The 16,885-nt window shown below is 39.5% G+C and overlaps 1 long non-coding RNA gene across 2 annotated transcripts; it reads right to left on the reverse strand.

Annotated features, from left to right (window-relative positions):
* Positions 1-274: 274 nt before the first annotated feature.
* On the reverse strand, positions 275-8,831 carry LOC141786452 (uncharacterized). Of its 2 annotated transcripts, none has more exons than XR_012597765.1 (6): positions 8,742-8,831; positions 7,529-7,565; positions 7,165-7,202; positions 5,967-6,119; positions 5,788-5,880; positions 275-2,410 (listed from the first exon to the last, which is right to left on the reverse strand). It is a non-coding gene; the product is annotated as an uncharacterized LOC141786452 (long non-coding RNA). The 2 variants fall into 2 exon arrangements; XR_012597766.1 differs by lacking the exon at positions 8,742-8,831 and adding an exon at positions 7,898-8,020.
* Between the last annotated feature and the right edge of the window lie 8,054 nt (positions 8,832-16,885).

Raw genomic sequence — 16,885 nt, forward strand, 5'->3', positions numbered from 1 at the left:
TGAGTGCACAGACTGGAATGTATTGTTAGAAACAGATGAAAATAGTATAGATATTGATAAACAGGTTGACTGTTTTACTGAATACATCAACTTCTGTAAAGACAATATCATACCATCAAAGACTGTACTCCGTTTCCCCAATAACAAACCCTGGATCACAAGTGACATCAAGGATATCCTCAATCAGAAAAAGGAAGCCTTTAGAGATGGCGACAAAGAACGGCTCAATATAAAAAGAACATTGAGAGAAAACTACAAAATAATAACATGCGGGAGGTGTGGAGAGGAATCAACAACATCTCTGGCTATAACACAAAGACAAGGCAGCCAATTGTGGGTGATGTTGAACGTGCTAATGAATTCAACCAGTTCTTCAACAAGTTTGACACAGCGACCACTTCCTCTTCTACTGCTGCTCCTTCTACACATCTGTGTCTCTCCACCACTCCTGCTACATCCCCTCTTACACCTGTGCCTCTTCCACCGTCACCGTCTGTCACAGCTTTAGGAGTGAGGTTAGAGTTAGGAAGACTGTGCTTAGGGAAGGCTGCTGGTCCAGATGGTGTGTGTCCAAGACTGCTTAAGGACTGTGCTGCCCAATTGTGTGAACCCCTTCAGAGGAACTTCAACCTGAGTCTACAGTTGGGTCAGGTCCCGGCTCTGTGGAAAACATCTTGTATTGTGCCGGTACCAAAACTCAAATGCCCAGCTGAACTTAACGACTACAGACCAGTTGCCCTCACCTCACATGTTATGAAAACCTTTGAGAGGCTGCTTTTACGTCTGTTGAGACTTGAGGTCAAAGACACACTAGAACCTCTGCAGTTTGCATATAGAAATCATATTGGAGTGGATGATGCAGTTATATACATGCTCCACCGTGCCCTGTGCTATCTAGAAGAACCTGGCACCTATGTAAGAATTATGTTCTTTGATTTTTCAAGTGCATTTAACACCATCAAGCCCATGTTATTGAGAGATAAGCTCAAAGACATAGGAGTGAACCCATCCTTTGTCTCCTGGATCACAGACTATCTCACAGAGAGGCCACAGTTTGTCAGGTTGGGAAACTGCGTCTCTGGGACGGTCATGAGCAGCACGGGGGCTCCACAAGGAACTGTTCTGGCTCCATTCCTATTCACACTTTATACTGCAGACTTCAAATACAACTCTGAGTCCTGCCACATCCAAAAATACTCAGATGACACTGCTATTGTGGCGTGTATCCAAAATGGACAGGAATCTGAATACAGGGATCTGATAAAAGCTTTCTGTGACTGGAGTCATAGAAATTGTCTCCTACTGAACACCTCAAAAACAAAGGAAATGATTGTGGATTTCCGAAAGTCTGGGCTCTGCCATCAGCCAGTTAACATCCATGGGGTGGACGTGGAGGTGGTGTCAACCCACAAATATCTTGGTGTACATCTGGACAACAAGTTGGACTGGTCCCTTAATACAGATGCACTCTTTAAGAAGGGGCAGAGCCGTCTCTTTTTCTTAAGGAAGCTCAGATCAATTGATGTCTGTGGAAAGCTGCTGCAGATGTTTTATCAGTCCGTGGTAGCCAGTGCTTTGTTTTATGGTGCAGTATGCTGGGGAAATAGTTTAAAGCAGAAGGACAAGAGGCGACTGGAAAAACTGGTGAAGAGAGCTAGCTCCGTGGTTGGATCCAGTTTGGACTCACTGGAGGCTGTGGTGGAAAGGTATACACAGAAGAAAGTGGAGGCCATCATCCGTCACTCTGATCACCCACTTCACAACATCATAGTCCAGAGGATCAGCAGCAGTTCTGGACGTCTTACCTCTGTGCGCTGCAGGACCGAGAGGTACCGAAGATCATTCCTCCCTGCAGCCATCAGAGTGTACAATTCTTTGCTTGGAAGAGTGCCAAAACAACTTGAATTTCCCTCCGGGGATTAATAAAGTATGTCTTGTCTTGTCTTGTCTTGTCTTGTAATGTGACTGGAACCTCCAGCATCAACCCCTCGTACTTTGAACTGCTTGAATTTTCAACTGGAAATAGATCTACACAAAATTAAACCACCAGTAGAAACAAAACAATGTAGTGAGTCAGTGCAACTAAACTTAGCCTAGTCTGAGCTGTACAGCTGGCTGCACAGTTTTTGTCAACTCTCGGGCTCATCTTTTTGCAATCAAGATCCATCAAGACTTTTTGCAAAAACTCAAAGGTGGATTCCAATTTCTTTGGATACTTCAGATTAAGTGTGTACATGAGCCTGAAGATCATGGTAAAAGCTGCTGCAACTGAGGGCAAATTATTGACAACCTCTGTTCCTTCAATGATTATCTTGATGTCTTTGGCTGGGTGGAGTGGACTCTCCCATCCTGTGATCAAGATGGCCATGGTAGTCTGCTTCAGCTTTTCAGCCTAATTTTCTGGAATATCCTGCCAAAAAAAAAAAAAAACATTCAAAGATTCTAATGTGTTCCCATTTTATATATGGCTACAGTGGTCACTTTTATACCAAGATTTAACTTAAAATGAATGTGGTATCCACTGTAGTGGTATGCACTGTATTTACAGTGATCAGTCAAATGACCCAAGCACAATTTTCTCTTGTGCACCATAGAGCACATTGTGGTACGAGATGCAAGATTCACCTTCAGAAAAGTTGCAGCACTAACTAGAAAAGCACTCAGAGAGCACATACCTCTGCCAGCACCACAGTCCTCGACCATATTATGATTTTTACTATAAATATTACTCCTACCTTTATTTGATGTACATATTTAGATTCCTTGACCATAAAAACACTCCATTAGCAAACGGATTCATAATGATATCTATTTTATATCAGTAGTTATTCACAAAAATCACATTTTCGTCATAGTGGCCAGACGCTGATCCGGATCAACACCAAAATCGAATCAGTTCTTCCTTTTTTCCATGCTGAACATTTCCTGAAAACTTCATCAAGATCCATCCATAACTTCTTGAGTTATTTTGTTCACAGACTCACAGACAGACGGACAGACTCTCCCAAAAACATAACCTCCTTGGCGGAGGTAAAAATGTGTGCAACTTTTTGCCTTTCATCTCCAGGTATTTTAATTCATCAGTCATCATCCTGCTTTTTCTTCAGTCAAGTTCCCCCTTTTGTTCTTGTTTCATGTCTTGTTAAAGTGTTAAGTTTTATTTTGAAAGTTCACAAGTCTTTTCTTATTTCTGTAGATTTTGTTTCCTGCCTGGCACTGCCACACCTGATCCCTGATTGTGCTTCCCCAGCCGTCTCCTCACTCCCAATCACCTCATTGCCTTAACCCTTATGTCTTCCCTTGTCTTGTTGCCAGATTTTGTTCCTAGCAGGGTTCATACAGATTTTTCATGGTCAAATTCAAGTACTTTTCAAGGAGCTTCAAGGTCAATTTTCAAACTTTTCAAGTACTGTGAGCGGTTGTTAATTTCATAATGTTAAGAAATTGATGCGCACACAAAACAGCAATTTCATTGTGTTGAACAGCACATTTGTTCACAACTTCACAGAGAAGACTCGTATTTACAAAAAAAAACATTTTTTTCCTGATTCTTGTCTTTTTACTACTTCTCAAAGAACTGATTCTCATCACTTGCTGACGAAACTGGTATCATTATCTTTTAAACTAAGAGTATTAGGAGTATTATGAGGATTTATATTATATTTATTATATTACAACAATTTTTTTAATGCAGCTCCCTCCTTTGTGAAAACAACATCCCTCCACAGTAGATGGTCCACAAACAGGGCAGACTGGGAGAACAAATTAAACGCACCCTTCCCAACACCGTGTATGTTAATGAAGCAGCTGACAGCTCTCAGTGGATCAGTCTGAAGACAAACAGTGAAGTCATATCTCCTGTCCAGACCTTCAGAATTAATCTGAACACCTTGTAACAAACAACCACCCGTTAAAAACACCAGCGTTCAACACATGGAGCTTATCATTTAGCGCGAGCACATTAGCAGTAGCTCGCGCAAGCGTCAGCTGATGAGGAGGATGATTGACAGCGTTTTCTCATAATCTGACACAGACGTCATGTTGCAGCAGGACAAAAACACTGAAACAGGTGGTTTGACGCTGTCTCTCTGCAGTTCTGATCAAACATAACTAATGCTAAGTAAAATCTGTTACGCTAAGACTGCTGCATGCCAAAGTTGTGATCTCCTAATGAAGGAGAGCGTGAGGAGACGCGCTGATCCAGATGCATCTTGGGCAGATATCTACTTCATATAACCCTACAAAAACTCGCTGTCAGTTATACACAGATAGGGTATGACTATATATCCCACACTGACTTGCAGGAACGGAATATTCTGTGTGGAGCACCTGCAGTCCAAAACTGAAATCCGGCCAAGAAAGGGAATATTTTCTTTTGATTAAAAGATCGATCGATGTCAAATTTTGAAGATGAGGATCGTTTTTATTTTTGAGAATCGATTTTTTTTTAACCCAGCCCTACTTTTTTTGTATCCAGTTCTATGGTTTTTCTTATTCTCAAACAATGAGTAAGATAGCCACATCTCAGACGCTTATAATAAACCAAGCCGGTAGCGCGGCTTTAGCACAAACAAGCCATCTAACCGGCAGGTTATCACATGACCGTTGTTCATCTGTGCCGGGTCTCAATGAGAAACGCCGTTTCGTTCCTTCGTATGTACAGGGCGAGCCTCCCACTCCGCCGCGGCCGTATGCTCAGACCAGGCACGACCCGGTATTTGTAGACAAAACCTGTCACCGCCTGACCGCAGTTATTTTATAACCTGCCCCGACAAACACCCCCAGGCAACACTACCTTTATGTTAAATGGGACACTGCCTTCATCACTCATGCCTAGCATGAAGCATAAAAAGGTGGTTAGCTTCAACAGGTAGCAGGCTAATTGGCTATTTAACATGTAGGGCTTCCAGGGTACCTCTCGTGGCTGGCGAGTGCCGACTTGCCCATAGCTTCCACTGCAATCTCCTTTTTACATACACTGCAGTATGCTGCACGGGGATTTGCGCTACATTTAATCCAAAATTTGTATTTTTCTTTCTCCAGCCAACGGTCATGCCTCCCGGCTTGCTGTTTAAGGAACAATCCTCATGGGGGAGACGTCACAACGCACATATAAACAGACCAGTTATGTTACACCCGCGAGCCCATCAGATGGAACATTTTTTTTCCCCCACAATTTATTTTATTTCTCTCTATTTGATCGATCTGTTGAGTTAGGAAGCTGAGTAGTGAGTTATATACGATTATAAATTCAAGCATTCTCAAGCACTTGAATAGAAAATCAAGTACTTTCAAACCTTGAAAACACAACATGAAAAAATAAGCATTTTCAAGGATTTCAAGGACCTGTACAAACCCTGTCCTAGATTTTGTTCCTTTGTTTCACTGTGCAGTGCTCCCTCTATAAACATAGTTTGCTAACAATGTGTTTTGTTGAGATCTTTCCTTATGCCTGGTGTTTTTTGATACATCTGCTTATGAGTTCTTTTTGTTCTTAGAGTTCAAGCCATGACAATAAAATATGATTTATTCAAATCACAAATATCACCTCTACAGTCATAGCCCATTCATGCTACGGTCCAAATCTTTCATTTTTGCATAATGAGCAAGTCTCATAAACTGAGTATGACTGTAACACTGAGGCTTGAGAGATCAAAGACCTTGCATATATTCATGTGTATATATGCACAAGAGCCATTTTTAATGAAACCTAAACATACTGTATAAAAAAACTTTTTGCACTCCAGGTTAAAACCTCTTCCCTATATGTGAGTGAGATGCCCTTACCTGATATTCTTTGATCAAATGCTCAACAGGTTCCCCCAGGTACATCATCAGAGATGTGAAGATAGGCTCTCTTCTTGTGTTGATGTCCAAAGTCTGATTCAAAAAATGGTATTCAGTACAATCACAAACAAAAAATAAATATTTAGCATTCCTCAGACAAGAAACCCCTTCATAGATACCTCATCCAAAAGCTGTAAGACACCAGACATCTTCTGTCTTACAGCTCCCCCCTTCCGCCTGATAACCTCCAATAGTTTGGAGTGCTGGTCCAACTGTGCCAGTAACTTAGTCCCCAAGGGAACTGTTTTTATTCTCATAAACTCAGCATTGATCTATAAAACAAAAACAGAAGTGCATCCAAGATGAAGCTTGAAAACATATATTTTTCACAGCTACAATCACAGCTGACCACCTGAAAATAAGGACATCACCAATGAAATTGATGCAAAGCAACAAATTTGTACATAAAGTAGACACCAGCATGTATATTATGGTCCTGGCTGTATTTTTAAGATGGTGTGACATTCAAACCTGAAAAGAAAAAAGTAATAAGTTGAATTATTTCACATAAAAATCACTAGTTGCTTTTTTTGAAAAGAAAAAAAAAAAGTCCCCAAGTTGCCAACACAGCTGCTCACTATATCACAGCGGAGTGGGAGATGAAGGGCCCTGTGCAGGCACAAATGTCTGTGTGAAAATAATGTGGACATTGACCAGTTTTTAATTAACTTTCCATGTTCAAGGGAATAAGATTGACCCTATCCTGAAATTGAATTTGTTTTAAAATTACCTTAATAGCCATATTGGACATTTTTAATTGAATGTTGTCTTTTTTGATGAGCTTTCTTTCTGTGATGATTGTTGAGGATGATATTTACTTAGGTGCGTTAGTAGAGCTTTCCAATAAACACAGGGGTAAGGATGGCCCCGCCAATAATGCAGATGGTAAAGTTTATAGTGTTTCAGAAGTTCAGATCTTCTTGACAATGAGTCGTCACAGTCTTTACATTTCCACATGCATGGATAACTGATGCAACATGAAATACAAGAGAAAAAAACAAGAGATATTTTTAATTTGTTGGGGTAACAACGCCATAAGTTTTATATTTACATTTTTTTATCTACCACGAAAACTAATTGAGATTAAAAATCTCTATTTCAAGAGGGTCCTGGAAAAGACAGCGGCACATTCAAAAGTTTTAAGCAAACACACAGTCATCACACATAAAACAAGACTTCAATACCTTAAGTTTATAGAATAGACCTGGAAACTGCCAAATCAATTTGTCAGATTTCATTTGAGCCAGTGCTATTATTGGGTCAAATTAAGTGTCCAATTAATTAAAAATGTTCTCATGATATTGTGAAGGAACTTACCACAAGTTATGAGGACAGGCCTCAGAGCAGCTAATTTCCTTGAAAAAGGAAACAATATTCTCTTGTTATTAATAAGCCAACACACTTAGTAGGTGCTAGATACAAATTGGGAACCATTAACATGTAATGTAAACTGGTTATACATATGTTTAGGCTTTATGTTGAGAATGGATATAATGTAAATACATAAAATGCAAAAATATAGTATATTTCAAGCGCACATCCTGCAGTCATTGTGTAAAATACAAACCTAGTGAGAATTAGCAAGACCCTGTAAAACTATCCATAGTAAGTTTTGGACAAACGATTATTTGGGCAGTGAATGATAAATTACATTTTTATAAGGTATTAACAACTAACTTACCACAATGGACAAGTCTGGAAGCTTTTCAGATGTTGCACTGCAAGATAAATTTTTAAAAAAAAAAAAAAGTAAGTTAACTTTAGCTGAAGCCATACAGACACCTTTGGAAAAGAGCTATTTCACACTTACATAAAATATCATTGATTATTTAGTTGTTGTTTTTTTCTTTTTTTTTTAGAAGACAGCTAGTACCCCGAAAATATGGGCAAGTTAATAAAGATAGAAAGCTCTGATAGTTTTGGCATTGTCATCAAAAAGGGACAATGCCTCCATCCTGACACTTACAAGCGCGCACATAATCTCTCTCCATAAACATACACACACATAACCCAGAAGCAGGTTAGTCTCTGTAGTTTTATTTGCACGCACCTACTGGCACTCCACGTGTTGTTCAACTCGTCCAAACTTGTACTTCACGGTTGACGAGCTCACGCTGTAGAGCAGGAATGTCCAACTTGTGCCATGGAGGGCCAAGAGGCTGCAGGTTTTCTTTCCAACCAAGAACTCCACCAGCTGATTCCATTGAGTACCTCACCTTCAAGCAGAGAGCAGGGGCTAATCAGTGGAATCAGCTGGTGGAGTTCTTGGTTGGAAAGAAAACCTGCAGCCTCTTGGCCCTCCATGGCACGAGTTGGACATCCCTGCTGTAGAGCATACACCGGTGTTTCGGATCAAAGAGTGCCCGTAATAAATAGTGACTTCCGGCCAAATGCGCTGCAGTCACAACAGCGTTGAAAATTATCTGGTGGCTGCCTCCTCCTTTAATGTTACATTTAAAAAGAAATGGGAATAAGTACATTTTCTCATTTTTCTCATTAATAAAGATAACTAAATATAGAGGCGAGGTCCATACCAAGCAGTGTGCCGGCGAAAAACCCGCGTTCGGCTACAGGTTACTCGTTAACACGGTCACTCTATAAACAGCTACACCCCTCATGGCTCCCGTTCACAGTACTAACACGTTACGCCGTCAAACATTTGAAACGACTCAAAAATGCATACTAAGTTAACCAGTAATTTAAACAGGGATTGAACGTGCACTGTCGAAAAATTATAGCTTATTTGTCGTGGGCTATAAGCTAGCAAGCTGAGTTCAACAAGACAGCCTGGTGATACCATGGCAGACGACCCAAAGGGCGGTTTAATAGATGAACGGGGCGATAAAACCATGGTTGATGTCACAGTCTAAAAACGCATTTTTGTCTTTTATTACCTGAAACAAAGTTTCCCTCCACCCAGGAGTTGCAGAGGCTGAAGATGGACTCGGCCGTTCCCGTCAGATCCTCAGGTTTCGTTTTCCGGAACACGCATGCGCGAAACGATCAACACCTGATCCGTTCAGGTTGATTGAATGAGTCATTTCATTTTGATGTCAAATTGCAAACTCATATTGAAACGAAATAAAAAATATTGATTCAGTCAGAAGTACAAACCTGAAAATATAGTTTAAATCTGAAAACGACTTTTTGAGTCCATATAATGTGAATTTATACATTAAATGAACAACAGCAAAGTTTTACTTTTTTCAGTGCTTTGAGACACTGAATTTGGGGGTTTCATTATCTGTGAGCCATAATAATCAACTTTTTAAAAAAAAATAGATGCTTCAAGAATTTCACTCTGTGTGCCGTAGATAGATTTACAATATAGAAATGAGTGACCAAAAAATCAAACTTTTTCATGATATTCTCTTTTTTCGAGATATACCTGGAGCAATGCTACTCAGAACTACAACACAGAGTACAAGGTGCTCCTGGAAATTGTACTTACTTAGTACCAGTGCCAAGTTCAGTGTATCTGTGGGATTCTGGAGGAGTCCCACTGTCCACAGTTGTTGTTCTGTTCTTAGGGAGTGATTATCCCAATCCACCCTGGAGACATCAAGGTCCCTTTGCAGAAGCGGAAAGGAAACATGCTGGACACAGAAGAGGTGGATGCTATTGGAGGGATCTAGAAGACCTTCATCTTCAAGGCTGTGAAGAGTCTCATAGTGCACATTTGTTACAGCCATCCTTGCATCTCGCCATAGACGTTTTATTCTATTAGAGAAAAAGTACAATTAACTTCGAATTCTCAAAGTGCATTTGTTCTTTTTTTTTTTTTATCATAGATGATTTTTTTTTTTTTTACTGAAAATTATATATAAATGCATAAATACCATTCATTGTGCACCCTCTTTCCTGACAGGAAACTGCCCCTGCCACACCCCCTGATAGTGAACATGCATCGTGCTATGTCAGCATTTTCAACTCCTTGGTCTCACTGATCACACTTTGTGCAGCACGAACAGCTCAGTAAAAGCATGGTTGATAATCTCCGGCATCTCAACCTGGCTGGAAAATGTTCTAAAAAGTTGCATCCCCTGGTTGACAACAGTCGACATCGAGGGGCAATTTTTGTGTGACTTGAGAAAGTTTGATTAGAAGCCTCTGAAGAAATTCCCGTTTTTAGTTCCTCCTAGAAAAAAAATAGCTCCATGCATCTTTTTCTTTCATCAAATTAACTTTTGAACTTAAAAGGAGCAAAAAGAGGACAACTTTATGTTGAAACGAAACATGCGCACTGCAGTTTATCTGTAATCTATCCCGGTAGTTTACCTTCATTTAAACTTGCAAACACTTGCCACAAGGGATGAATGGAGCAATAAAATGTTTTGAAGGTCTGGAAACGTGTGATGATTGGCACATGGAGGGAGCTGACATATTCACAGTTCCTCCAGCATTTATTCACTGTAAGAAGAGTAAAACACATGAATTGTCTTCTAAAATTTCCCTTGTACTTCTGTTCCTTCAGCGGTGCTACACGACACAACTGTGACATCTAGTGGACGAAATAAACAATTACATGCCGCTAGATGTCTGAACGGTGCTGCACTGAAACCTGTGACCATCGGAAAATGTGACCGCAGGGGCGATGACGGGCATTGGCTATGTGTGCATTGTTCAAAAAAGAGGAGGAGAAGTTGAGTTACGTAAATGTTGTTCTCAAAGATTCATCTGGGGTAAACGTTTGCAAAATCTGTAGACATTGTGTGTAATTTATTCAAAGCAGTTGATTGATGTTGCTTTATTTGCTACCCACGAGTAAGCACCGCTTGTGATGGCTTCCTACTGATAAAGGAGAAACCACCGTATATACAGCTTCATAACCCAGGAACTGAAAACCCTACATTAGATCAGGCGACTTTTAAAGGAAATATGTACTATAATCATAGTTTGCTAAGAGCTACATTTTATGTAAAAGTCTATATGAACTGTTTCAAATATGTAGTTCGCTGTGCCTGCTCTCATGAGATACATGTATAAATCCTTTTAAATTTACGTTTTAGTTTATCTATATACTTATCTTCACGATCGTCATGTAATGTAATCCCTCTAAACATGTTGAATAAATAGGTAAAAATTTAAAATGAGCGTTGTGGCTATAATTTAAAAAAACAACTATTTAAGAACATGCTGTAAGGAGACAACAGCGTAGCCATCAGATAATGTGACCCTGCTTTACTCACATATTAACTGATTAAATCACCCACATAACTTTTATGTGGACATTTGTCATCTCTCACATTGATCTGGACTCAAGTATTCCTATTATGGATCATCATACAGTCAGAAACAGAGCTAGGCGCCGCCCTGTTGGCTATGGCTGCCTTTTGCAGCAGCTCTCTCTTTTTTTGTCCATTTCTTGTCTTTTTTTTTTGTCTCTTTTTCGTAATTTTTGTATTTGGAGTAGATCATTTCTTTATTTGGCTCATTTGTTGGTCATGGACACCAAACTTTTTGTGGCTTCAGTGATATTTTTACTATTTTTGCTCCTGTGTTTGTCTGGAGATCCTACATGTAACCATGGCCACATTGTTTACATGTGAACTCAGCTGTTAGCAGTCTGTAGCATGTCAATGCTAACTGGTGTAAGGCCTGATGTCTTCCCACAAAGTGAGGAGAAGGAGGTGAGGACGACATGATGGTTCTCAGGTGTGAGCTAAGAAGTGACGATATGGACCTGTCCTTCCATCCATTGTTATTGGGGACGTAGGATCTATCTCCAATAAGATGGACGAGCTAGCTGTGCTAACCCAGCAATAGAGGGAAAACCAGAGGGCAGAGTTGCATCATGCTATTCACAAACATGGCTAACGAAGCTAACATCAGACACCAACGCCATGTTGGAAGAGCTTCACCTGCTGTGAGCAGACAGGATACAGGAGACAGAGATGGAGCATGACTGAAGAAGCTCAGTCCTGGACCCTGTGGCTGGTTGAACTGGAGAATGATGGACAAGCTGTCATCATCTATTTTCTGATGGACCTTTTTGCACTTTCTTACTTTTGTTTTCTTGATTGCTGCCGTGATTTCAATTTCGTTGTACATGTTACAATGACAATAAAGTTCTATTCTATTCTTTTCTGTTCTATTCTCACCCACCCAATCAACACAATCCCCCGAACGTGTATAATGGCACAACACAGATGAACATGACAAAACTTACACACAATAAACATAGATAAATACGGGGAATGAATTGATACAGACAACAGAGCCTCTCCTTCTCTTTTAGCGAACCCCCTTCAGTCGAGGATGCATCTGCCAGAATACCTTACACATTCTCAGTCCCACATAATCAAGAAAGGGAGTCCATATATGATGAAATGTTCCAATTTTCCTTTTTGGTGCGATATGTCAAATAATCTATGGGAAGCAGAGCAAATATAACTTTGTGCCATTCTGAGAGGGTTGGTGGCTTTTCTGAAATCCATTTAAGTTACAAACTTTCTTGCAGCATAGGTCAACATTCCACAGTTTTTCATTATAGGTGTTCTTGATTTTAACCCAAACAAGAAGGCATACAAGGGTCCATTCTCCAATCCTTGTTAAAAAGCACACTTTGAAACATTTTTCCCCAAAAATTCCTTTATATACACACATAAGACTACATAGTATGTATCAAGCTACTGATCTCTGTGTTACACTTGGTACACTTTTAGACTTCTGAAGGTCCATTCTCTTTCTAAGATGAGGCGATATCCTTATTCCTGTTTGAAATGCTTTTTTTCTTCCCTCACATTTATCTGAATCACCCTTTTAGCTAAGCATGAGTAGTAGATCTGCACAATATTGGGGCCATATTTTTGGTTCCATGATATCAGTTTCCCTTTGCAACCAAATACTACAACAGGGCCCAAGTGAGTATGAGGCCCTACGGCTTTTTGTCACTAAATGACGCTGCTGTCTAATCTGCAGAATAATTCATGTGCATGTAATTGTCATGGACTTTGTAGGGCAGAGAAATAACAATGTAAGAGAGAAAGCAGGTAAAACACAACATCATAATCAACTACAAAATTACTACAACTACAAATTAACTGTCTTCCGTCCATACTTTTTTTTTTAATGTCTAAATAGCAACCCTCTTCCTTAATCTGGGCCGGGGATGATAGAAGTGACCATAATGAGACACACACTTGCGTGATTCATGTGAATGCAGGAGGAGACTACTGTGAGTGAGGAGTAGAGGTGGGCGGAACAATACAAATATTGATAATATCGTGTAAAAGAGCAATACTGTAGTTTAATTTTTTTCTCCTGCACCCCCACCCCCACCCTCTCCTGATTTTTGATGATGACAATCACGTGGCTAAGCCGCACCAGGAAAACAAAAAAGCAGACTCCAAAAAAGGGGTTTGTTCCAAATTATTTTCACAACATTTATTCTGGTGTGGTATTTCATTAAACTTTACTCTTTTAAAAAAATGAGTGCAATAATGGGGGAACATTTTATTTGTTTACTTATTTTTTGTATTATAGTCTTTAACTCTGTACCCTAAAGAAGAATTTGTATTAATTTTACCTTAAAGTGATAATTTTTGGCACTTTAGTTTCCTTTAAAAAAAAATCCCAATGTTTTGGGTAAAATTTGTTTTGTTACCGTTGTATTGTTTCTTAACATATAATTTATAATGACACGAGCCTTACAGAAGTGACACGGCTGGTTGTCTTGCTGTGTTTTCCTGTTGACCTTTTTGTCCTTTTGTATTTTTTTTTTTTTTTTTTTTTTTTGATTGCTTTTGTTTGGTTTTATTTTTTGTGGCAATGTAGCTAAGGTGTTTCTCACTTGTGAGGTTGTAGCTTGGTGGTTTAGATCTTTTTCTTGTGGCCCTCTCTTGTGAATGGATGGGGATCAGGTCACTGAATAGCTCCAACAGACTAAAATGAGACAATAATAGACTACACGTGAATGTACACATAAACTCAACTTTCGTTTGTGTGTGTGTGTGTGTGTGTGTGTGTGTGTGTGTGTGTGTGTGTGTGTGTGTGTGTGTGTGTGTGTGTGTGTGTGTGTGTGTGTGTGCATGCATCTGTGTGTATGTTTTTCATTTAGGCTTTACATGATGAAGTATCACCTACTGTGGAAGTGGTTGGTTCTTCCCAGAAAGTAGTTTATTCCTGGGGTGTAAAGACAATGATCTTCACTGTCTTTCCACATGCAAATGTTTTTGCAGCTCTGTGCAATATTATTTCACATTTTGTCATTCATTGCTTTGTACCACAACTTTATTTAGTTTTTATTTTACATGTTTTGCATTTTCAGTTGTCATGCACTGCTTTTGTGCAATTAATTTCACAGTTTTGCATTGCAGTATTTGGTGTCAGCCTTTCAACGCATTTTCTGCAAGGCACCTTTCCAGTTCAATATTGTTCAGCCTGAATACTGAAGATAAAATTGTTTTGCGGTGATTTCACTTGTAGTCACATGCTGCCATCTTGTGGTCACAATGTACAGCTTTGCACGTTTTAGTTCCAAGTACCATAAAGGCAGTAAAACTTGCTGATATCGCATTCTGAAGCACATAAAAATATTGTGAGTGATAATATTGTGATTTTTTCACTAAAAAGCAACAACCGCTCATGTTTTTAGAAGCCATAGCTGAGTTTCTACCTTTGCAGAGTGAAATAGCACGTCGTTACAACTCATTCAAAAAGTATTACCTAAAGCTATGTGACATGAGCTTAAAAGCAATTATGTGTTAATTAAATACTGATCGAAATAAAGAGCACATCACAGTTTTGTGCATATAAGGCTGTGCAGAGCAAAAAACACCATGTCATGATTCAATTTATGATTTGAGATGCTGAAGACATCTTTATTGCGTCTGTCAGCTTTTTGTAGGTAACCCAAGCGTTTGATGTTTGATTTTGAACGCTTTTTGTTCATCATTCAAAATCACTCTTGAACACGTCTTTTCCGATTGTTTTCTCCTGGATATGAATGCAACACAGGAAAAGTCTACGGAGGGCAGAGATAGCAGAAATATGATATGATGACAATAATCACAACAGTACTATGCCGGATGCCAAAACAGCACTGAAAACGCACAACAGTGAATAAGATGGATTTTTGTACAACACAGATCACACAGAAGTGATTAAGTGACAAAGTAGTGAGGACGGCAATACCAATGGACCTGTTTAGTGAAAGAAAAAAGGTTTGCAGAGCGATAAAGGAAAATGAAAAAATATTTTAAATCGTGCTTTAAGTTCTCATGAAAACATGTTGGACTGTTTCCGAAGTCATTTTGATGTAACTCGTGTGTGTTCTATGTCAAATATGAAAAGCTAAAAAGGAGAAAGAAAGCAGAGGTATTGATGTGTAATGACAAAAGCGCAACAACACCATGCTGTATGACGAAACAGCAACAAAGAGGCTCAGGACACTGGACTCTGGTTTACTCATTTCAGTAGTAGTGTCAAAAGCTTTATTTTGTCACAGTTCCCATTAATCTGCACCATAGAGTCTTTGTAAAGGACCAAAAACGCTTTACTTTAGCCATAAAAGCACATAAAAGGCTCATGACACGAAATTACATGGATTTGTACTCTGATTTGCTCATTTCAGTTCTTATGTCATAAAAGCATAATCATGCGTTACGGAGCAAGAAACGCCAAAAAGACAGGACAACATGCTGTATGACAAAACAATCGCGAAAAGGCTCAGGACACGGATAATGTACTCTGAACTACTCGTTTCAGTGGGTGTGTCACAAAAGCATAATGATTCCACAATTCTCTTTGACCTGCATCGCAGAGTCGTGGTAATGAGCCAAAACGCTTTGCAGAGCGAGAAACACCAGAAAAACACAACAACATACTGTAAGACAAAACAACACCGAAAAGGCTCGGGACACGGGAGGTGAACTCTGATTTTCTCATTTCGGTGAGTGTGTCTCAAAAGCATTATTGATTTGCACAGTTCTCATGCACATGCATCATAGAATCCTGGTTAAGCACCAAAACGCTTTGCCTTAGCGAGAAAAACCTTTTAATGACATGTTATTCAAAATCATACTTTAAGCTTGAAGAACATTTATTCGCGATTGTTTTCCCTTGAATTTGAAAGTTTCTCGCGTTTTGAGAGTTAAATAGAACAGTTTTGCAGGAAAAAGCTAAAGAGGACAGGGGATGCAGAAAGGTGCAATGATCATAGACAGCACTACAATATCATGCTGGATGCCATAAAAGCACATAAAAGGCTCATGACACCGAATTACATGGATTTTCAGCTCATTTCAGAAACAGTGTCACAAAAGCATAATGATTCAACAGTTTCTTGAATCTGCATCGCAGAGTCGCTGAAATGAACCAAAACGCTTTGCGAGCGAGAAACACCAAAAAGACACAACAACATGCTGCATGGCAAACAATATCGAAAAAGCTCAGGACACGGAATTACATGTATCTGTACTTTGAATTGCTCATTTCAGTAAAAGTGTCTCAAACGTATAATGATTCCACAGTTTTTCTTGAACCTGCATCAGAGAGTCGTTGTAATGAACCAAAATGCTTTGCGGGGCGAGAAACACCAAAAAGCCATGACAACATGGTGTATGACGAAACAACACCGAAAAGGCTCAGGACACGGGAAAAGTACCTACTTTGGTTTACTCATTTCAGTCATAGTGTCACAAAAGCATTATTATGTTACAGTTCCTATGTACCTGCATCACAGAGTCGTGGTTAAGCACCAAAACGCTTTGCTTTAGCGAGAAAAACCTATTTATGACATATAATTTAAATCAAACTTTAAACTCTAGGTACACTCATTCGCGGATTATCTTCCCTTGAATCTGAAAGTTTCCCAGGTTTGGTGGTCAAATACCAGCGCTTTTGCAGGAAAAAGCTGAAGAGGATAGAGACAACACAGTAGTGCAATTGATCACAGAAAGGACAACAATGACATGCTGGATGTCGAAATAAGGCTCAGGACACGGAATAACACGTGCTTGTACTCTGAGTTGCTCATTTCAGTAATAGTGTCTCAAAAGCATAATGATTCCACAGTTTCCTTGTACCTGCAACAAAG

The sequence above is a fragment of the Halichoeres trimaculatus genome, unplaced genomic scaffold (genome assembly GCF_033239565.1).
Source record: "Halichoeres trimaculatus isolate MK-OKI-2021-1 unplaced genomic scaffold, fHalTri1.1 fHalTri1_scaffold_29, whole genome shotgun sequence".
Taxonomy (NCBI): Eukaryota; Metazoa; Chordata; class Actinopteri; order Labriformes; family Labridae; genus Halichoeres; species Halichoeres trimaculatus.